Raw genomic sequence first — 24086 nt, forward strand, 5'->3', positions numbered from 1 at the left:
GTCTACTATACATCCTTCCACTTCCATCAGGAAACTATTGAGGGAAAGGGAGAGAGAGTCTGTAATACATTCAAAAGTCTCATGCTTCTGGCTAACCCAATCTCAGAGCACTGCCCAGATCAAGATTTTCCTGAGTTGCTCAGAAAAGCAGACAATAAGGATCCCCAGACAATAAGGTTCTCCCAAGGCAATCAGGACCTGTGATGCAAACTCTAGACCAAAAGAAAATCTCAGATGTCCTCTCATTCTAGCGTCTCTTTCCAAAGATTAGGCCATTTGTTTGAGGTTTGAACCAGTTCCTTTAGATGATTATACAACCAAAATGGTGTCCAGGGTCTCTCTAATACTATATCATAAGGAGTGGAAATTTCCTTGAACTCCTTACCTTTATGGTATAGAAAACTCCAAAGTATTACCTAAGACTTCTATGAATCATGTCCTATGAATTTAGAATCTCAGGGCCTGTAGCCATTTGTGCTCACTCTATCGTGTTCCCTGACATAGTCTTAGTTTCTCTTTATTGATCTCCATTAAAACAAAATAAAATAATAACAAAAATCTAGCCACACCAAGAGTTCTGAGATTTGGGGTTACTTCTCAGAAATCTTCGTAGGGAGCATAGAAATCAGTCACATAGAGGAAGACTCAACAGTGTCTCCTGTTGTGGTCATTCTCCCCTCTCCCTCCTTGGTTCCCCTCCCACTCAGAAGTAAATCAAGCCAGGCACACTGGCTCATACCTGTAATCCTAACACCTTGGGAGCCTGTGGTGGGAGGATCACTTGAGGCCAATAGTTCAAGACCAGCTTGAGAAACATGGTAAGACATCCCCCCACCACACCCCTAGTCTCTAAAAAAATAATAATTAGCCAGGTGTGGTGGTGCACACCTATGATCCCAGCTACTTGGGAGGTTGAGGTGAGAGAATCACCTGAGTCAAGGAGTTCAAGGCTGCAGTGAGCTATGATCATGCCGCTGCACTCCAGCCTCGGTAACAGTGTGACACCCTGTCTCAAAAATAAATAAATAAATAAATAAATAATTCATTCCCTTCCTTGGAAATCTTGAAACTTGTCCCAAAGGGTCTTATTATGCCAACTCATCAAAGAACTCTCTTAACAAAGATGGATCTTTCCCAGAAGGAATTTTCATAGTACCTGCTAAGAGAATACTATTTTCTCCATGTTTTACAATGACAAAGTATATCGCCAATGGTATTTTAAAATCCTTCCTCCAAAACTATGCATGAAGAACCTTCCAATAAAGAAGCCACATTCCCCATTTTACTCTTCCCCCAATTTCGTCTCCTGTGTCCCAACTACAGTGAAGGCATGAGGAATTCAAATAAGCCTGGTCCTATTTCTTGTCAATGCACAGCCCACCTGAAATGCTACACTACGTTTAGGAATAATTGCAGAGATTAGAGATCATGTATTTCCCAAGCATCTCCTGCCACTTGCGTACAGAGGCGTGATTTCAGTTCCAGCAAGAAGACACCTGTGTGACCTGTGTGAAGGGCTTGAGTGGCAAGAAAGGGCAGCACCTGTGGGAAGAGTGGAGCCTCTGATGAGCACAGCAGAAGGAGCTTTGGTTCTGGCAAGCAGCTGTGGCAGAATTTCTGGCATCCAAGCCCCAACATCATAAAGGCCACTAGAATAGTGTGGCTAGGGATTTTCTGGGCTGCACTGCCTTTGGTTGAATTGTTTCTGTTTGTAACTCAGTTGAGTTCTGTGGCCATCTCTAAGATTCTGTAAGTTGCCAAATAGCCTCTAACAAAATACCCATCAGCTGAGCAAAGTGGATTCTGCTGTTTGCAACCAAAAACTCTAATCAAAGACAGTTAGTTAAGTTTGGGGAGGGGATAGCTGGATTGTCCTGGAAATTAACAGCAATAACACAGTAACACTTACTAAACTTACTAAGTTCTAACCACCTTACATATGTAAATTCACCTTACGTATGTAAATACTCAGAACAACCATAAGAGTAGATATCATTATTCACTACATTTTAAGATGCCAAAACAAATCCAGAAATATCACTTGACCAATATCACCCAGCTAGTAAGTGAAGGAGACAAGATTCAAACCCAGGCAATTGATTCCAGAACCATGCTCATAACTACTACAGTATGCCATCTCTCTGGTCAACAACTGGGTCTGGAATTAAAGGGTCTGGAATTAAAGTTCTTCAAAACATACTGTGCAGGGCAAACAAAGCACATTCTCTGACAATCATATCTAAAATAGCCACCCACCTTTACCCTATGCTGCTTTGTTTTCTTCACAGCACTCACTACTTTCTTCAATTATGTCATTTTATTGCTTACTGTCTATCCCTCATACGAATATAATCTTTAGATGGTACATGAGTAATCTATTGTTGCATAACAAATTACATCAAAACTTGGCAGCTTCAAACAACAAATATGTAGGATGGGGGAGTCAGGAATACAAGAATAGCTGGGCTGGTGGTCTGGCTCAGGGTCTCTCAGGAGGCTATGGTCAAGCTACGGCGCAGGGCTGCAGTCATCTGAAGGTTAACAGGGGCTGGAGGATGCTCTGTTCACCCACAGGGCTGTTGGCAAGACGCCTCAGTTCCTGCCAGGTGAACCTTTTCACAGGGCTGTCTGAACACATGGCAGCTGACTTCTCCCAGAGAGACTGATCCAAGAGAAGACAAGAAAATAATGCCACAATGTCTTTTAAGACCTAGTCTCCAAGTCACATACTGCCATATTCTATTGATTAGAAGTGAGTCACTAAGTCTAATCACACTCAGTGAGATGAATACATTGGGGATGGGTGGATTGGAAGCAATTTTGGAGACTGGCTACCAAACATGGACTATGACTTGTTCATTGTTATATCTGCAATACCTAGTACACAGCAGGTGTTCCATATGTATTTATTGAGTTTGCAGAAGATTCCAGTACACATTATATATTTATTGGTTGAGTTTGGGGGAGATTCCGGTACACAGTAGGCATTCCATGTGTCTTTACTGGTTGAGTTTGGGGGGAAGCTGTGTCACTGTATACAGCTCACATAGATGTGAAATAAGCAGCACATGCAAGTAAGCAAAGCCATGGGTGTGTATGAGATCATCCAGAAAAAGGTAAGACAAAAAGGAGCAGTAGACAAAATCTTCATGAATGTCAAAGTCCATGAATGTTCAGAGAGGGAATTTAGGTTGGCTTCTTGTTCTGGCAGCAGGGCAAAGTCAGTAACCCAAACCTTACTTCCCCCTGCCCCAAATACAAACATACACAAATGACACATTAAAAATAATAATGCTGAATCACTGAGCCTGAAAGAAAAAAAAAACAGAAGCCTTAAAAAGGAAATTCAGTTGGGCACAGTGGCTCACGCCTGCAATCCCAGCACTTTGGGAGGCTGAGGACTGTTTGAGCCCAGAAGTTACAGACCAACCTGGGCAATACAGCAAAACCTATAAAAAATACAAAAATTAGTGGGGTGTGGTGGTGCATGTCTGTAGACCCAGCTACTCAGAAAGGTGAGGTGAGAGGATCACTTGAGCCAGGGAGGTCCAGGTTGCAGTGAGCCGTGATTGTACCACTGCATGCCAGTCTGGGTGACAAGGCAAGACCCTGTCTCAAAAAAGAAAAAAAAAGGAAACTCGAAGCCAGTACTGAAATCTCCAGCTCTACAGAGGCCATAAGACCTGGGGGCCGAGTTTTCATGCTCATGCAGAGGAAGGGCAAACCTGGGAGCTGGAAATGAGACACCTGGATGAAGCTATGACACAAACAAGGTTGACCTATCTGAAAAGGGAACTAGAAAAACGGTGCTTACTGACAGAAAAAAAGAAGCAAGCACGAAGACAGAAGGTCTGGGTAGGAAGATAGATTCTCCTGTTAGAAATAAAACCCAATATTGCACCAAGCATAATATGGGAATCCCAAATCAAGAAATTAAATATAAAATTTAGTCCTGAATGAGTGGAATCCCTGAGGCTTTGGCAGAAATGAATACAAAACTGCTCTAGGAAACATTGCAACTCAGAATGCACTAAATCCCTAGAGAAAAAAAAATACCATTGAAGGGCTGCACACAGCAGCTCATGCCTATAATTTCAGCACTGTGGGAGGCCAAGGAGGGAGAATCACTTGAGGCCAGGAATTTGAGACCAGCCTGGGCAACATGACGAGACTTTGTTTTCACAAATCAAAAAAATCAGCTGGGTGTGGTGGTGCACACATGTAGTCCCAGCTACTTAGGAAGCTGAAGAGGGAGGATCACTGGGGCCCAGGAGGTCAAGGCTGCAGTGAGCAGTGATCACACCACTGTACTCCAGCTCAGGTGACAGAGTGAGACCTTGTCTAAAAAAAAAAAAAAAAAAGGATAACTCATGATTAAAAACAAAATACAATTTTTTTCAGATGGAGTGTCACCCTGTTGCCCAGGCTGGAGTGCAGTGGTGTGATCTTGGCTGACTGTAGCCTCCACCTCTCAGGTTCAAGAGACTCTCCTGCCTCAGACTCCTGAGTAGCTGGGATTATAGGCGCACGCCACCATGTCCAGCTCATTTTTATATTTTTAGTAATGACAGGGTTTCACCATGTTGGCCAGGCTGATCTTGAATTCCTGACCTCAGGTGGTCTGCCCACCTGGGCCTCCTAAAACACTGGGATTACAGGTGTGAGCCACCACACCTGGCCACAAAATACAAATTTTGTGAGAAAACAAATCATCATGAGAATCAGCAGACACAAGGAATGTGAAAACTGGCACCCAAAACTAGGAGAGAAAAATCTTTTAAAAGATTATAAGATGAGTATATTTAAAATGATCAAAGATGTTTAAGAAGGAATAGAATCGTAACATAGGAATGAACACTGAAAAAGGTATATCTGAGGAAAAAGTAACATGTATGTATATATGTTATACATATATCCAGAATATATAAAGAATTCCTAACAACACAACAACAAAAATAAACTGATTAAAATATAGGAAAAGGACTTGCATAAAACTTTCTCCAAAGAGGATATACAAATGGCTAACAAGCATATAAAAAGATGTCCAACATCACTAATCATCAGAGAACTGCAAATCAAAACCACAATGAGCTATCACTTCATGTCCATTAGGATGGCCACTGTGGAAAAAAAAAAAAAAGTATTTGGCAGGATGCAGAGAAACTGGAACCTTTGTGCACTGCTGGTGGGAATGTAAAATTGTGAAAGCTGCTGTGGAAAACAGTATGAAGATTTCTCAAAAAATTAAAAGTAGAGCTACCATAGGATCTAGCAATCCCACAACATGGATCAACCTTGAAGATATTATACCAAGTAAAATCAGCCAGTCACACAAAGGCAAATACTGTATGATCCCACTTATATGAGGTATCTAAAGTAGTCAAATTCGTAGAGACAGAAAGCAGAAGGGTAGTTAACAGAGGCTGGGGCGAGGGAGAAAAGGGGAGTTGTTTAATGGGTGTAGAGTTTCAGTTTCGCCAGATGAAGAGTGCTGGAGACTGGCTGTACAACAATGTGCACGTAATTAACACTACTGAACTACACACTTAAAAATGGTTAAGATGGTAAATATGTGGCATGTGTTTTTTTGCCACGATAAAAAAGGCCTAAATCCCCCCAAAAAAGCCATTATTACTTCTTCAAATTACAGAAATTATTAAAACTCAACATATAGGCCACTTGTATTAATTCCTTGGCCCTCAGATTTCAAGGTGATAATCTACTGAAAACAATACTAGAGTAATAAAAAGTCTATGCATATGAATGAATTAACAACAGCGTGAATACATGCTTTTCATTAGTGGATGAGAGGATGGGCAATGCAAAGAATGTAGACAGAGGATTTTTTTTTTTTTTTTTCTGAGACAGAGTCTGGCTCTGTCGCCCAGGCTGGAGTGCAGCGGCACGATCTCCACTCACTGCAAGCTCCGCAGACTCCCAGGTTCACGCCGTTCTCCTGCCTCAGCCTCCCGAGAAGCTGAGACTACAGGCGCCCGCCACCACGCCCGGCTAATTTTTTTGTAGTTTTAGTAGAGACGAGGTTTCACCGTGTTCACCAGGATGGTCTCAATTTCCTGACCTCGTGATCCGCCCGCCTCGGCCTCCCAAAGTGCTGGGATTATAGGCGTGAGCCACTGCGCCCGGCGACAGAGGATTTTTAAATAAATGCTTCAAGTCCCGGTAAAAGCAGGGGTTCAGGCTGATGAGCTTTAGGCTATCCTTAGCCAAGAAACAGCTTCTCCACCAGCATCGATGCTGGGAAACAGCACATTCCTCCCCTGCCCAGGGTACTGGAAGGGTGTACCCTATGTGCATTCTCCATGTCCCCTTTAAAGGAGAACAGAAGCAAGGCTGACTGCTTCCAGTTTCTAGGGGAGTTCAATGGCCTTCTTGCATCACACACAGTGGCAATGGCAAATATTCCCAATCATGTATTTTGTCCTCCAGATTCTACTCCATCTGTTAGCTGTAATTTTAGAGTGTCTGTTGAGAAAATGCCTTAGTTTATAATTATTTTTGTCATTGACTATCCATCCCGTGATTGGCTAAATCAGGGAAATAAAAGAGACCTGAAGGCTCATAACACAGGCTTACCCTAGTATGTATAGGAGAAGCTAACTTAGATCTGCTCGCCGATGAGGATTTTAGGCTGACACTACTCCGAGTCATGAAGAGCCTGATTGACTTTGCTCTTCTGTGAGTACTTACATTCTGGTTTTTACAACTTTCCCAATATTGATACCGTACCTGAAAATGAAACGTAAGTTCCATTCTCAATTAATATGGTGCTGGGCACCATGGAATGCCCACTCACTGGCTCCATTTGGGAAGGTGGTATCAGCTGGAAAGGCTAAAAGAATTAGCATCAATTACTCTGAAGAAGAGAAACATTACTAATGGAGGTTCTGAGATAGTACTGACTGCAAGCGCTCTGTTCATACCACCAATAAATCCCTTAAATGTCCTAAGAGTCCAATATCTCACCAAGCTGACTGACTAAACAATCTAGAGTCAACAAACTCTAGATGGAAAGCCTCCAAACACCCTACTTATCTAAGGAAAAAAGCCACACAATATGACCACTAGCCAAGTCTATCAACCATGACATAATATAACCATGGCAGATCTTTTTAGGAACTACTTTACTTATAATATGCAGAGTGTCTGAAATAATTTAATTATAAAACCATATTTTAGCCCGGGCATGGTGGCTCACACCTGTAATCCCAGCACTTTGGGAGGCCAAGGCTGGCAGATCACAAAGTCAAGAGATCGAGACTACCCTGGCCAACATGGTGAAACCCCATCTCCACTAAAAATACAAAAATTAGCTGGGTGTGGTGGCACGCACTTGTGGTCCCAGCTACTTGGGAGGCTGAAGCAGGAGAATCACTTGAACCCGGGAGGCGGACGTTGCAGTGCGCCAAGATTGCACCACTGCACTCCAGCCTGGTGACAGAGCGAGACTTCATCTCAAAAAAAACCAAAAAAACAAAAAAAACCTATATTTTAGTGTCAATGTGTCTAAGAAATTGTATCTTTAACCCGGCTTTGCAAGATAAATCTTTCTTTTTTGTTCAGGATTTGTGACAATCTCCATTTAATATTCTGTACTCTTTAAGAGTGACATAAACAGTGTGCCCAGCAGGAAATCTGACATCAGTTCACATCAAAGAGACATCAGCTGGCTGCCAGCTGGAAAGTTTCTAGTATTTCGATTCAGAACTTTCTCATCAAAATGTTAAAGGTCTATTTTACAAAGGAAGCAGTAGCTGCATAGCAAATCTTAAGATGACTTTTCCAGGTCTTTAGAATCAATGTTGAATTATCAGCCCAATTGAATCCTGTGCCTTTTAACAAGATGACATACCCAAGTACCATGGCTGGGTCCCTCTCTGTTCCAGGTTATTGTGTAGGACCCTTTTCTCCTCCGGAGCCCTTTAGAAACTGCCATTCTAGTAGTTGCCTGACTAGAACTGCTGACTCTCTTGGCTTAGCCCCCATTTCTGGCCCTGCCTTTGCCCTTGGAGTCAGAATCCACTTCTCCTGGTTCCACTCTCAGTGTTTGGTTGTTTAAACTTAAATTTTTACTGGTACAATCTAAAAACAGAATTATCAAAAGTTTATGTTTTATTCTGAGCAGTAAGGTATAGGGAATAGAAAAAGAAAAGAAAAATGTGTATTACGAGTAATTTTGCTAAAAATGTAAAAAGCTCAACCTTACCTATAAGAATAAAAGGTAAGAACTTTTAAACATGATATCCTACCTGATGAAATAAGTGATGATATTCTCCCCATCAGGAAAAGCAGGCTCTTTGATGCATTTGTTGGCATGTGAGCTGGTTCATGTAAATAAAAACTACAGAGGTGAAAATCAGACAGATTCTAAGAATCCTTTCCAAAAGTCAGTAGACCACTACAGTTAGTTTCAGGTCACACATTTGCAACAATTCTGTAAATATAGTCATGTGCCAAATAAGCATGTTTTGGTCAATGACAGACTGAATATACAATAGTGGTCCCATAAGATTATAATAGAGCTAAAAAAAGACTGTCACCTAGTGGTCTAGTGACATCACAGCCATCTTAAAGTCACAGCACAGTGCATTATTCATGTGTTTGTGGTGATGCAGGTGTGAACGAACCTGCACTGACATTCATATAGAAGTACAGCACATACAATTATGCACAGTATATAATGCTTGATAATGAAAATAAACTACTACGGTACTTTTTGCTTATGTATTTACCATATTACACCTCTAATCTTTATTTTAGAGTGTATCACTTCTACTTATATTAAAAAAAAAAAAGTTTACTCTAAAATAACTGCAGGCAGGTTCTATAAGAAGTATTCCAGAAGAAGGCACTATTGTCTTGGAGATGACAGCTCCACGCCTGTTATTGCCCCTGAAGATCTTCCTATGGGACAAGATGTGGTGGTAGAAGAGAGTGATACTGATGATCTTGATTCTGTGTAGGCCTAGCTAATGTGTGTGTTTATGTCTTAGTTTTTAACAAAAAGTTTAAAAGTTTAAAAAAATAAAAATTTTTTAAACAGAAAAAAGCTAAAGAATAATGATATAAAGAAAAAAATTGTACAGCTATACAATGTGTTTTAAGCTAAGTGTTATTACAACAGAGTCCAAAAGCGTTAAAGCATTTAAAATTTATAAGGTTAAAAAGCCACAGTAAGCTAAGGTTAATTTATTAATTTATTATTAAAAGAACATTTCAAAAATAAATTTAGCGTAGCCTAAGTGTACAGTGTTTATAAAGTCTATAGTAATGTAATGTCCTAGACCTTCACACTCACCAAGTCACCCAGAGAAATGTCCAGTCCTGCAAGCTCCATTCATGTTAAGTATCCTACACAAGTGTACCATTTTTTATCTTTTATACTGTAGTTTCACTCTACCTTTTTTATGTTTAGATACATAAATACTTAACCACTGTGTAATAATCTAGCCTCGGTATGTAGCAGGCTATACCATCTAGGTTTTGTAAGTACACTCTATGGTGTTAACACAGTAATGAAATCGCCTAATGACACATTTATCAAAATGTATCCCCATCGTTAAGCAAAGCATGACTATGTAATGAATATAAGGCTTGTATATTACTGAGTGTAAGACGGCCACTGCAGTCTGGTGTTGAGAATATGGGCTCACATCATAGTTCAAATATTCTTTCCCTTGAATAATTTTTGAACTCTCAGAAAATAAGCACGTATACAAAACAACCCTTACTAAGCTGAAAAGTGTGGTAAATATGTGACCCTATGTCACATAGGGTGGTTTCCTACCAGATGCTGCCTGATTTGACCCCCTTTCTTACCGCTCGGTACTCAGATCCCCAACTCCTGACCAGCAACGATCAGAAGACCAGCAATGGAATAAGGCTCAGATGAACTAACAAATCTTTGTTTCACCTATTCTTTTTTTAAGGTTGAAAGTTGAACAGATCATTAAACTGTCACCACATCAAAAGGGCTGTATCAGAATAGAGAACCCAGAAATAAAGCCATACATTTACAGCCAACTGATCTTTGACAAAATTGACAAGACTATGCACTGGGGAAAGGATATCCTTTTCAACAAATGGTGCTGGGAAAATTGGATTGGCATATGCAGAAGAATGAAACTGGACTCCCATCACAAAAATCAACTCAAGATGAATTACAGACTTAAACTTAAGACCTAAAAACTATAAAAATACTAGAAGAAAACCTAGGAAATGGGAAGAGATTGTGAGGACAGACAACATAAAAGAGGAAACCTAGGAAAAACTCTTCCAGACATTGGTCTAGACAAAGAATTCATGACTAAGACCTCAAAAATACAGGCAACAGAAACAAAAATAGACAAATGGGACTGAATCCAACTAAAAAAGCTTCTGCACAGCAAAATAAATGATCAACAGAGTGAACAAACAACCTGCAGAATGGGAAAAAATATTTGCAAACTATGCATCTGACAGGGGACTAATATCCAGAATTTACAAGGAACTCAAACAGCGCAACAAAAAAATCCCAACAATCCCATTAAAAAGTGACCAAAAAGCATGATAGACATTTTTCAAAAGAAGACATATAAATGGCCAGCAGGCATGTGAAAAACAAAAATGCTCAACATCGCTAATCATCAGAGAAATGCAAATTAAAACAACAATAAGATATCACCTTACACCAGTCAGAATGGCTATTATTAAAAAGAAAAAAATAATAACAAATGTTGGCAAGGATGTAGAGAAAAGGAAACTCTTACACACTACTGATGGGAATTTAAATAAGTACAACCTCTATGGAAAATATATGAAAATTTCTCAAAGAATTAAAAATAGAACTATCATTTGATCCAGCAATCCCACTACTAGGTATCTACCCAAAGGAAAATAGATCCTTTTATCAAAAAGATACCTGTACCCATAAGTTTGTCACAGCACTATCCACAATAGCAAAGATATGGAATCAACCTAAGTATCCATTAACAGATAACTGAATAAAGAAAATGTTACATATATACACAACGGAATATTATTCAACCATAAAATACAATGAAATTATGTCTTTTGCAGCAACATGGATGGAACTGGAGATTATTATCTTAAGTGAAACAAGTCAGACACAAAATGACAAATACCATATGTTCTTCCTTATAAGTGGGAGTTTAATAATGTGTACACATGGAGGTAGAGCATGGAATGACAGACAATGGAGACCCAGAAGGGTGAGGAGGTGGAAGGAGGATGGATGATAAAAAATTATTTAATGGGTACAATGTACATTATTTGGATTACGGATACCCTAAAAGCCCTGACTTCACCACTATGTGATCTATGCATGTAACAAAATTACAATTGTACCCCATAAATTTATACCAAAAAAGGACTATATCAAAGTGCCATCTTCCACCAATTGCTTTAAACCCTATGGAAAAAATATCTAACAAATTTACATATGCATTGGCAACATCTAACAAAATTACATATGTATTTTCCCTTTGACCCAGCAATCCCACTTCTATGAACCCATCTAGAAGATACACTTTCACAAATATAAAACAATATATGAAATAGTTATTCATTGTAGCACTAGTTGTAATAGTGAAAGACTGGAAACAAAACAGATATCCACCGAGAGGGAACCAGTTAAATAAATTATGTACACACAGTGGAGTTCTGTTAATCATAAAAAGGGATGAGCAAGATCTCTGTGAGTACATATGAAAGGATTTCTTCCAAGATATATTATTAAGTGAAAAAGAAAAGTGTAGAAAAGAATATATGGTATGCTATTTTTTGTATAAGAAAAAGTGGAAAATAAGAATATATATACTACATGTTGTCTTATTTTTGCAAAAGAAATACCAGAAATATAAATTTTAAAATGTATGAAAAATGGATATCTATAAGGGGTGAGATGGATGCTGTGGAAAGAACAGGCTGGACTTTTCTAAGTATCCCTCTTAATATACTTCTCCATTTTGAACAAGGTAAATGTTTAACATATTTAATAAATTGCATTAAGCTAAAATGGGGAAAAACAAACCCTGTGATTGAACAAAACAGAAACAAGTAAATGTAATTGTGTCTCATATTAGTAACATAATCACACAAAGAAAGAATAATTTCAAGAAACTTTTGAACACTGTACATCCTTGTAAATATATATTCTAAGGACAAAACAGTAAGAAATAGCAAACTTCACTACTAGGATTACTGTCAGTAGCAATTTTGAAACTAATTTAAGTATATTATAGGATTTTTAAGTGAGTATGTTAATTTTTAAGAACCAAGATATTCTAAGAGAAAAATATATGTATAAAACTACCAACACAGAAATGTGGTAATTCTTACTTTGAAAAACATTTTTCAACAATGTAAGCATCATGCAAAACACCTGTGTAACAAACCTGTATGTGTATCCACGAATCTAAAATAAAAGTTGAATTTTTAAAATGTACTATTTTAAATAATACCATAAATGTGTGAAGAAATAAAATATTGAAACATATGAGGAAGGTGGACTGTCCAGAAGTCAGATTGGAAAGCATACAAAGGGGGAGCGACGTGGAGTGGGCAGTGGTGCCTGTGTTCTAAAACTGAGGGAAAAAGAGGGAGCAGCAGGATCAGGCAAGGGACAGACAGAAGGAAAGAATGGAAACCTGAGGTGTGGGCAGGCATCCAGAGAGGAGAAAGAGAATTCATACGAGGTATAATCAACATGTGGAACAGAGTCATGAGGAGTCCAGAATCCAAGTGAAAGATTAATTTCACTTGGAAATTGGTTCTTACTCTGAGAGTAGAGAGGAAAGTGGCAGGTGATGTCCTGAGATGAAGCTATAAAGTGCAGAACGAATCTGCAGGGGTTCATGCCAGCTGATGCCAATCAGACCCATAATACATGGGCTACACGTCTAGTGGGGCCAAGGCCAACTGATTCTACCACCATCATGCTGTGTCCGGTTTAAGGACTCTGCTAGAAGGTGCAATGGGCCCACAGAAAAGGGGCACTGGACTCAAACTAGGGGTTCAGATTCCAAATGTGAAGGATGAGAATGAGTTAGGCAGAGAAGGATGGGAGAGGAGACAGCAGACACACAGACGGGGACATCAGGAAATGCACAGCTGGCCAGGAAACGCCAAGGTCATGGCTGGCAGGAGGGGAGGGGAGGGGCAAGCCAGCTGGGAAACACCTCAGAGGCCCCAGGGTTTGAACCTCACCCTGGAGGCTACTCAGAGCCAAGGGAGGATTTTAGGTGGCTGAGTGAAATCAGCAGATGCGGGGTGGGGAGGATTTTAGAATTGGAGGAGCAAGAGACAGGAGGGACAGAAATCTACTTAGCACCTCTCCACAAGACGTGAGTAAACAGTGGAGAAAGAGCAGATCCTGGAGACATATTTATGAGGTCAAACCGACAGGAAAGAAAAGAGGAAAAGGGTGAAGTGAGGAGTGGACACAAGGCTAAGGCAGAGTGGGGCCTGGAGTATCCCGACCACCATCTAGATGGCTCAGGACCATCTATGATGAGTGATGTGAACTACAGCATCTCTGCTCAAGGTTTTGGAATAGAAGACAGTTTGAGTGGCTGGAGGGCAAGATTTTACATGAGCTTTGAAGTCTCTTCCAATGTTTACATTATTACCTGGATTCCAGCTATTTACTCAGGCTGATCCAACCAAAGCCTAAGCCATGATGCCACCCATTAAGACAATAAATGACATCTTACTAGAGAAGTGGGACGGGGCTGGAAGGACCTTCTACCATCATTATGAGATAGCTAAGTCCAAAGGGCACCAGGAATGAATGAACTGAGGTTTACACTGGTGCAAGGAGAAAGCAGGAGCAGGAAGCTAGCAGCAGAACAAAAGTCTGGGATCACAAACAGCCACCCACCAATGGGTTTCTCCAGGCTCTTGGAGTCCTTGTCACTTTTTTGACAAAAGTGACTGATGGTCAGGAGTAATGTGATTGGTGATGTGATCAGAATACAGGCTGCAGAGTGGTTTTTCTCAACAAAGACAGTCCATAAACCAGCCTAAGAACAAGCAGGCCCCCATGCTGACTCTGAGTATCAGGTAGCTTCTAAACGAAGGCAGGGCAGAAGGGGGATCTTCCGATTTTAGTAAGACATACAAATGAGATATGATGTAGTTATTAGCAACTTGGGCACGTCTTCCCTGGAACTGGCACATGGCTAACCATGGTATCTAGGTCAGTTAAAAAGGTCACTCAAAGACAAAGCAATGCTTTATGCATACAGTCATTTTTAAAACTACTTTTCCGGCCGGGCGCGGTGGCTCAAGCCTGTAATCCCAGCACTCTGGGAGGCCGAGACGGGTGGATCACGAGGTCAGGAGATGGAGACTATCCTGGCTAACACGGTGAAACCCCGTCTCTACTAAAAAAAATACAAAAAACTAGCCGGGCGATGTGGCGGACGCCTGTAGTCCCAGCTACTCGGGAGGCTGAGGCAGGAGAATGGCGTGAACCCGGGAGGCGGAGCTTGCAGTGAGCTGAGATCCGGCCACTGCACTCCAGCCTGGGCGGCACAGCGAGACTCCGTCTCAAAAAAAAAATAAAAAATTTAAAAAAAAAATAAAATAAAAATAAATAAATAAAACTACTTTTCCAAAACGCTTGCTGTGGGGTTGTTTATTGGACTTTTAAGAATGCTCAGGATAAGGACTTTAAGAGAGATATCTTTAGTGCTAATGTTAGCCCATTAACCCAGCAGTTACAATGAAATGTGGGCATAGACCTAAATCTCAGTAACCATCAGCTTGCCAGTCCTTGTGCAGGGGCTACCTGGACAGTCTTGTGCCCATACAAAAGGGCAGGAGCCAGGCCAGTGTCTGTCCTCTGCAGACACTTGATATTCACCTGAATGACCTGTCCGATGAGGTAACAGATCTGAAGAGTCTGAGGTCACTGGAAATGGGCTTGCTAGTGAAGTAAGAATTCCCCCAAATACAGCCTGGGCAACAAGAGCAAAACTCTTGTCTAAAAAAAAAAAAAAAAAAAAAAAAAAAAAAAAAAAAAATTCCCCCAAATAAGTGCTTAGTCCTACAGAACATTTTCTGAGACATCTAAGTTTCCAAAAGTACTGTGCACACACTCCCCTCTGCATTCTGTTCAAGCGGCAGCACTGTCCTTCATCCCCACAACTGCTTTTTTTTTTTTTTTTAAAGAACCCTGTGGTGAGCTTTTTATTTTGCTATTTTACGGTCCATCATTTTTCTTTAAAAAGGACTCTATCATGGGTGTTTTGGAAAATACTTAGGTTTGGTGAAATAAAAAATACTCTACATCTTTTCCTCCATCAAACTATTTTAAAAGAAGGCAGAGATTCTTGGATCTGGAGTCCCAGACACAGCAGCTGAAGCCACACAAGGCGGCAGCAAGCTGCTCATGACATCACTGCCGAGCTGTGGAGAAGAAACAGCTTTGTCACGATGCCGACCTCGGGCAGGTGTCTCAGCTCCCAGAGGTGCAGCCCTGAGCCATCAATCTTCCCAGACAAGAGCCACTTGTCACAAGCTGTTTACAGAGCACATCTATGAGGCCAAACTGTACTTCTCCATTCCTTAATTTTTTCTTCTCTCTTCTCCTCATCTTCATTTCCTCACCTTTTGTTCCCTTTTTAATCCCTTCGTTCTTTTGTTTCTCTCAATTATTTATTATTATTTTATTATTTATTTTGAACTCTTGTTCAAAGGCCTACTGCCTCTTTGCAATAGTCCAATATTAATCCTTTACCCCAATCACATGTGATCCTTAGAAATATTCCCCATCTTGTTTGACCTCTTCCAACTCTATCCCCAAATAGTCTCAGTGCGTATTTTTTTTTAAATGTAGACATCATAGATGTGAGGTGGTGGTGTCCCATTAGTATATCTAGAAGTAAACACAGTAATTAAAGGGTAGTTTCTTAGGACTGCTAAAAAACAAGTTAACCACAAATTTCATGGCTTAAAACAACACACATTTATTCTTTTACAGTTCTGGAGGCCAGAAGTCCAAAATCAGTTTCACTGAGCTAAAGTCAAGGCGTCAGCAGAGCCAGTTCCTTTGGCAGCTCTAGGGGAGAATCTGTTTCCTTGCTGTTCTGCTTCTAAAGGCTGCTCATGATCCCTTCCTTGTGTCATTCCAACCTCCTGCCCCCATTGTCACATCTCCTCCTTCTGTAGTCAAATCTCCCTCCCTGTGCCTCGCTCTCATAAGAACATTTGTGATGACATTAAAGGCCCACCCGGATAATCCAGGAAAATCTCCCATCTCAAGATCCTTTATTTGATCACATCTGCAAAACCCCTTTTGCCACATAAGGTAATAGCCACAGGTTCCAGCAATTAGGACACGGATATCTCGGGGGCCTACTACAGGGGAGCTATAGCAACTTCATCATTTCTATTCCCTTCAAGAGAGCAGCAAAAGGGAATGACATCATTTAAGGGATAACCACGAATCTCTTCCTATTAGAAGAAAATGATAAATTCCAGTACTTTATTGATAACATATTATTTGTGATATCTTACAATGTATCTCTACTTATCAGTGTGTCGTAACACCAAAACCAGAAAACTAACAAAATGGATCATTGGTGTGGGAGGCATAATTCTAAATTGAAACCCCCAGATTGCCAAACCCTGGTCTACATACCCTGTATAATCCTCTCCTGTTGAGTGTGGGTGGGACCTGCAAGTATGATGGGATGCCACTCCCTTGATTGCACTGCATAATATACGAGACTGTCAGAGCCCACTGACTGAGATTCTCCTGCTGACTTTGAAGTGAGGTGACATGCTGTGAGAGGGCCCTCTCACTACAAACTGAGGATGGGTTTCTAGGAGCTTAGAGTCCCAGGTAATAGCCAGCAATAAAATGGGGACCCCATCCTAGAATTGCAAGAAATTGAATGCTGCCAACAACTTGAATGGGCTTGGAAGAGGACCTCAGCTAAGATAGCCTCAGATAAGATCGCAGCCCCCACTGACACCTTCATTTCAGCCTGGTGAGACCCTGAGCAGAGGACTCAGTTTACCCATGACAGAATCCTGGCCCACAGAAACTGACATAATACATTGTGTTGTTTTAAGTCACTAACTGTTAAGCATAATAGAAAACTAATACAGTTGGCAAGCGCAGAATTTAAACAGGGAATTACAAGGACAGACTTTGGGAGGGTCGATAAACTATGTGAAATTATGTGAAAATTTTAGAATACGTGTGCATTTAACCAAGGAATGGGTTCATAACTTGCATCATATCCTCAACAGGCCAGTGGCCCAAAACAGATGAAGAATACTAAATTGGGGTCTAATGGAGCAGTCAAAAAATAATCTTTTGAGGTTCCAATCTGACATGATATCAAAGAGTAAGAGAGTTCCATAAAGAAAAAGTGGGGACTAATAAACCATTCTTTGTTAATATCCTTCCATCTCTTATCACCTAGGGCAAGGTAGAGAGTGGAGATGTGTGAGTACATTTCATTGCACAGTATTTCTGTAGAGAGAAATACAGTACTTCCTCCATCCCTCAGGGCAGGATTCACTGCCTTTAACAGAACTAGTACACAACAGACAGTGCTCACCACATGGTAAAGTTGCCTTCCTCGATTGTCACCTTGACCTCATCCTCATGGTCCCTTTCCTAACACTCTACTGTAGTTCCTCACTGTTCTATGGCTAAAGGCTTTAAAGCCCTTTCCCAAGCTTCCCTGAATAAACTAAGTCCTCACTCTTCATCTCAAGAGTGTCTGCACAAATTTTTCCACCCGTGCAGGTGACCGATGACTGACGGAGTGATACCTTTCTATTACTTGATTTCCTAGCAACCAACAAAGTCAACCTGCCTGGGAACCTAAGGAATCAGGATTTGAATTCAAAGCACATACATTCATCTAATGTCAACACCATGCTATGTACTGATCCCTACTAAGTGACCTAAAAGCTAAAATGGGAAGACTTTCATAAATAAACCCTGAATTAGCAAATTAGATTGCTTTTTAATGGGAAAGGGATAATGAGGCCAATTTTATCCAATTCAGAATTTGTTTTCTGAGCACTTACAAATATGCAACCCACTGAGTTAGGCTCTGTAGAGAATACAGAGATTCCTAAAACAAGTTCCTTACATTCCCAAGGTTAGAATACGCTGGTGGCAGTGGCATGAAAATAACTCAGTAAAACTCGTTTAAGGCAAGAAGAAATAAGTTATATAATAGAGATACAAACAACATTGTAGGAGAAAAGAGGAGGTATGAAGTCTGACATGGTGGGCCTTGAAGAATGAACGGGTGAGGGAGGGCATTTGGGATGTTCATTCCAAACTGAAGCAGGATGAAGTTAACGACGGAGAGAAAACTAAACATACATAATGTGTGCAGAGAAGATGGGGAGTATGAGGAGGAGTACAGGCTGACAACTGGGTACAACAGGACATGAGGCTGGACACAACAGGACATCCCTTGCAAGATGAGACCCAATTATAAGAGATCAAAATAGACCAACTTTATCCTCTACGTAATGAGATACCAGGAAAGGACTTCATTGTGTTGTTGTTGCTGCTGCTAGTGTATTAGAGCGTGTATTAGTGTGTTCTTGCAGTGCTGTAAAGAAATATCTGAGACTGGGTAATTTACAAGAAAAGAGGTTTAATTGACTCACAGTTCTGCAGGCTGTACAGGAAGCATAATGTCAGCATCTGCTTCTGGGAGTGCAGGCACATAGTATGATGAAAGCAAGAGAGAGAGTTGGGTGGGAGGTGCCACATGTACCTTTAAAAGACCAGATCTCACAAGAACTCACTCACTTATCACAAAGATAGCACCAACCCATGAGGGATCTGCTCCCATGACCCAAACACCGCCCACCAAGCCTCACCTCCAGCACTAGGGATTACAATTCAACATGAGATTTGGGTGGGGACAAATATCCAAAATATCTGTGTGTGTGTGTGTGTGTGTGTGTGTGTGTGATCATGAGAGTAATAGAGTCCAAACAGTGCTGTAAGAAAATAACTTTGGTAGCAATAGGAGAAATGGCTTGTAGAAGCTAAAGATCAGAGAAATGAAAAACAGTTAAGAGTCCCTTCGAAAAATACAGATGCTGATAGGTAACGTGTTTTAAACATTAAGCACTATACTTGTATTGTCTTATCCGATCTTCAAGACAACCCTCACAAATTAGGTACTATAACTAACCCCATTTTCTGCCTGAGAAAACAGAGGCTTAGAGAAAAGTTAAGCAGCTCTCCCAAAGTCATAAAGCTAGTGGGTGGAAGGAACAGATTCTTAAATCAAGTTTGACTCCAAAGCCCAAATTTTCACTACACTGTTTCTCAGATAACAAGGTCTGGACTAGAGCAGTGGCAGGTGATAATGGGAAACATTTCAGGGGCAGAATCAATTTGAGAATGAGAAAGAGGAAGAGAGAGAAATCAAATGTAACTGAAAGATTTCTGGTCCAGCTGTGTGCAGGCGGGGATACCACAGGCCAAGATGACAGCATAGAATCAAAAACTCCAACACCGGCTGCAGCAAATGAAGAGCTACTAAATCTGTGAATTTCATGGGTGACCTAAGCTCATACACTAGCACCTCATTCTATGAGAAGTTAACCAGCCATGGGCTGGTTTTTCTTATTAATATATATTCAATAGAAGGTGAAGTAACTTCCTAGTAGACCAACGAAGTGGAAGGCATTGACACCTATCTATGGGCACCCTGCACCCTCACCATCATCACAAGTCAGCCCCCACAATTGCCAACTGGTCATTTGCCTTTCATCTTACTCTATTCTTGTCCCCCTTTTGGTCACTCTATTCATTCACTACATCTTTATCACCAAGCAGAAAAGTACAAAGGCAGATGGTGAAATTCAAGCTGATAAAAATCTGCCCCTGTTAAATGTTTCTGATGAAAGATTTTCAAGGGCAGGTATTAAAATTACTGCACAAAAAAGGAAATCTATGAAATAAACTAGCCGTGCTTTCCCCAAAACCTAATGACATGAAGAACTCAACATGTATTATATAAAGGTTAGGTATCGAGAAGATGTCTGTAAGTCTCAAGTGACTTATGTAAGTCTGCAGTCTCTGTAATGAGTTTCCACCAAATAGGTAGGTGACACTTCAGAGTTGCAACCCAGTCATCTTCCTCTTCTTTTTATTGATCTTCCTTAGATTTGGGCATCTCTTTCCAAAACTGACCTGTAGCGTGGTAAGTAACAACTCGCCTCAATAGTCACTCCCCAAGAGTTGACAACCCCTCAGGGGGTATGTCAGATGCTTACCAATGACATCTCACATGGATGATTTGCTGATGGGAACCATCATAAAGCCTGCGATACCATCCATTTTCACCAGACCAAACCTCCTCCTCATCTTCTCCTAATATTAGCCTAATTGGCATCCTTTTTTTATATTGACAGACCTTTTTGCAGTAACAAACTCCAAAGTTCTTCCTTCTCTTCAATCACATTTCTTTCATCTTGCTATGTATTGTTAGCTGCACTGGGACAGTGGTTTACATGTGTTACATGGTCTGCAGTTTGTCGTTCAGAAACATTCTGGTGTCAAGTGATTCTTCTCTTGCATACTTAGGGAAGTCATCATTGTTGCTTCACCTTTTATCATCTTTATTTTCTTAAAAGTCGGTAAGACTTGGAGTATTAGAATGTTTCTTATTATCATAGCTTTCCATACACCTTACATGAGGTTAATAATGTCATAAAACCCTTAAACATTAACTGCAATTCCGGCTGGGCGCGGTGGCTCACGTGTGTAATCCCAGCACTTTGGGGGGCCGAGGCAGGTGGATCATCTGAGGTCGGGAGTTCGAGACCAGCCTGACCAACATGGAGAACCCCTGTCTCTACTAAAAATACAAAATTAGCTGGGCATGGTGGCACATACCTGTAATCCCAGCTACTTGGGAGGCTGAGGCATGAGAATCACTTGAACCTGGGAGGCGGGAGTTGAGGTGAACCAAGATGGCACCATTGCACTGCAGCCTGGGCAACAAGAGTGAAACTCCGTCTCAAAAACAAAAACAAACAAAAAATTAACTGCAATTCCAGCAAATATGAGTCTTCCATAGACCAACAACAGAAAATGGCGCCCAGTACACAACCAATACCGCCATCTGTTGGTGCCAGGCCAAGTTGACTCTCTTTTGTTTGGAATAGTGGCTTTGTTTCTACTTGTCAAAATTAATAGTTTCAAAATTCCTAAATATGGGAGCCACTATCTCGCTTTTTAAGCCTGATAAAAGCAAAAACCAACCATTTCTAAAAATGTCTTAGATTATCATGACAATACAAATTTGAATTTCTATTGTTCCTTTGACTACAAAGAAATAATTTGTTTGGTAAGGTGTTTTCAGAGAAATATTTGTCTTTGCAGAATCTACACTAGATGGACAAATATTTTCAATATCACTCTTGAAGCTGACACTTTTAAAGCATTCCTGGAGAATTGCATATGTTCTCACATACAAGCAAAGTTGACTCATTTGTAAATATTGGGCTTTTCAATGTTATCTATTTATAGACAACAGGCAGTATTAGGAAGCCCAACGGATCAAGAGTCAGCAAACAGATTTTTATCCAATCTACCACTCAGTTCCATGAGCTTGGTCAAATCCTGACTCGCAATTTCTTCATGTAGGAAATGAGGTTTTAATGCCGATCCTCCTTACCTAATGGGTATGTTGAGAAAAGTGAATAACATATGTGAAAATGTTTTTAAAACTATGAAGTATGATAAAAATTTAAAATACTCCCTTTATCATCTTGCTTAACTCAAAGTCACATACACAAACCGCCATCTGTCATCATTTGACTTATTTGGTATGTATTTTTTTGCAGATATTTTGGAATCTATTCTATATTCCTCCCAATGTTTAACATATATATATGAGTTTAAACATATGTATAGGTTTAATTTAAATTAATTAAATATACATATATTTATATATTTAACCTGAGTGTGGTGGTATGCACCTGTAGTCCCAGCTATACAGGAGGCTAAGGTGGGAGGATAACTAGAGTCCAGGAGTTTGAGACTGCAGTGAGCCACGATCCTGCCACTGCATTCCACTCTGGGTGATCCAGCCTGGGTGACAGAGCGAGACCCTGACTCAAGAAATACATATGTAAGAAGAAGAAAGAAGAAAGAAGAAGGAAGAAGAAGAGGAAGAGGAAGAAAAGAATTGAGCAGAAGAATAAAAATAAGTGCCTCAGCTTCATAAACATAACTTCTTTCATGGTCCTACTAACGTATATTTAAAATTGATAGTAAACGTGAAATAAATAACAGATGTTATACTTAAGAGCGAATTTCAGGAACCTCTTTTTCCTTTGAACTTAAATCCATTGCTACTACCCTCTTGTGCACAGTGAATTAAGGCCTAATAAAATGGGATTTAAACACACCTTCTCTCTCATCTTCTTGCATACAAGATCAGTATGAGCTGAATTCTCAAAGTGCTGTTCTACCAGTTGTTCCAGTGTAAGGGGTATAATGTTAATGATGTTGATGTTGATGTTAATGTTTATAATTTAATTTCTATTGCTGTTATTATGGAATGGCCTATCCAGTATCTCATGAAAACTATCATTTTTCTTAGCTTATTTTCTGGTAGTAAATTTTTGTAGTGGGAATGTGGCGAAACCCTCTCTCTATCGAAAAAATACAAAAATTAGCCGGGCGTGGTGGCATACACCTGTAGTCCCACTTGGGGGTAGGAGGATGACTTGAGCCCAGGAGGCTGAGGTTGCAGTAAGCTGAGATCCCACCTGTACTCCAGAGCCAGACCCTGTTACAAAAAGAGAGAGACAGAGAGAGAGAGAATGAATGAAAGAGAACAGGTGATCTACAGTATCTTCTGTTCCTTCAACGTGGTCTTAGAATCAGGGGGAAAAAATAAGGTTACCTCTTCAACTCATAAATAGAACCTTCTTTACTAGTTCCAGAGCTTGGCTGCCTAATCTGTTCAATTTTATTTTATCCTATTTTTCTTAATAAAGCAATTAAAAGTCTCATAAGAAAACCCAATTACTGAGTCTAGCAGCTCTGAAAACACCTAAAAAATCCATGTTGGTCCTCAGTGCTATTTATATCCTCCCTTCTTTCATTCTTTAGTTTGCTGTCTCATCAGGCTTTGGAAGATCTCTTTCATCAAAGTTACTGTTGCCAGAAAACATAAAAACAAGATGGAGGACAAAGCTAAGAGAAGAATAAGTTTCTCCTGTCCCCCAACCCCAGCCACACTGATACGTTCAAGCGAACATCCTCAAACACACTCATTTGCAGTCATATTCACCCCAAATTCCCCCAAATCCAAAGGTAGGCAAACAGAAAAGATGTTCCATCAAATGTGAGCAAATACTTTTCTAGGCATTTTATTGCTTGTATTAAATTAGCATCCACCTATGAACTAGGTTGCAGATGCATTAAGCCCAGGTCTCCTGGCTCCTAACTATGTGCTCTTCTTCTTTTTCTTTTTCTTTTTTTTTTTTTTTTTTTTTGAGACAGCGCCTTGCTCTGTTGCCTAGGCTGGAGTGCAATGAGGGATCTCGGTTCACTGCAACCTCCACCTCCCGGGTTCAGGCAATTCTCCTGCCTCAGAATCCCAAGTAGCTGGGACTACAGGCACACGCCACCACACTTGGCTAATTTTTGTATTTTTTTGGCGGAGATGAAGTTTCACAATATTAGCCAGGCTGGTCTCAAACTCCTAACCTCACCGCCTCAGCCTCCCACAATGCTGAGATTACAGGAATGAGCCACCGCACACGGCCCCAACTCCATGCTCTTTCCATTACTCATGCAGTATTTCCTGACAGAGATGTTCAAAACAATGACACAGCCACATTTTCCTTCACTATAAGCACTTCTTTCTTCCCAGCTTTACTGAGGTATAACTGAAAATAAAAACTATATATATTCAAGGTATACAACATGATGTTTTGATATACATGTACATTATGATTACCACATTCAAGCTAATTAATACATCCATCACCTCCCATAGTTATCTTTGTGTGTGTGCATGTGTGTGTGTGTGTGTTGAGAACATTTA

At 40.4% G+C, this 24086-nt stretch overlaps 1 protein-coding gene across 1 annotated transcript in view; it reads right to left on the bottom strand.

Annotated features, from left to right (window-relative positions):
• Nucleotides 1-24086, bottom strand: part of GPR176 (G protein-coupled receptor 176) — a 120155-nt gene that overhangs the window by 58345 nt on the left and 37724 nt on the right. The gene's annotated exons all lie outside the window — the stretch shown is intronic.

Source organism: Macaca thibetana, chromosome 7 (genome assembly GCF_024542745.1).
Source record: "Macaca thibetana thibetana isolate TM-01 chromosome 7, ASM2454274v1, whole genome shotgun sequence".
NCBI lineage: Eukaryota > Metazoa > Chordata > Mammalia > Primates > Cercopithecidae > Macaca > Macaca thibetana.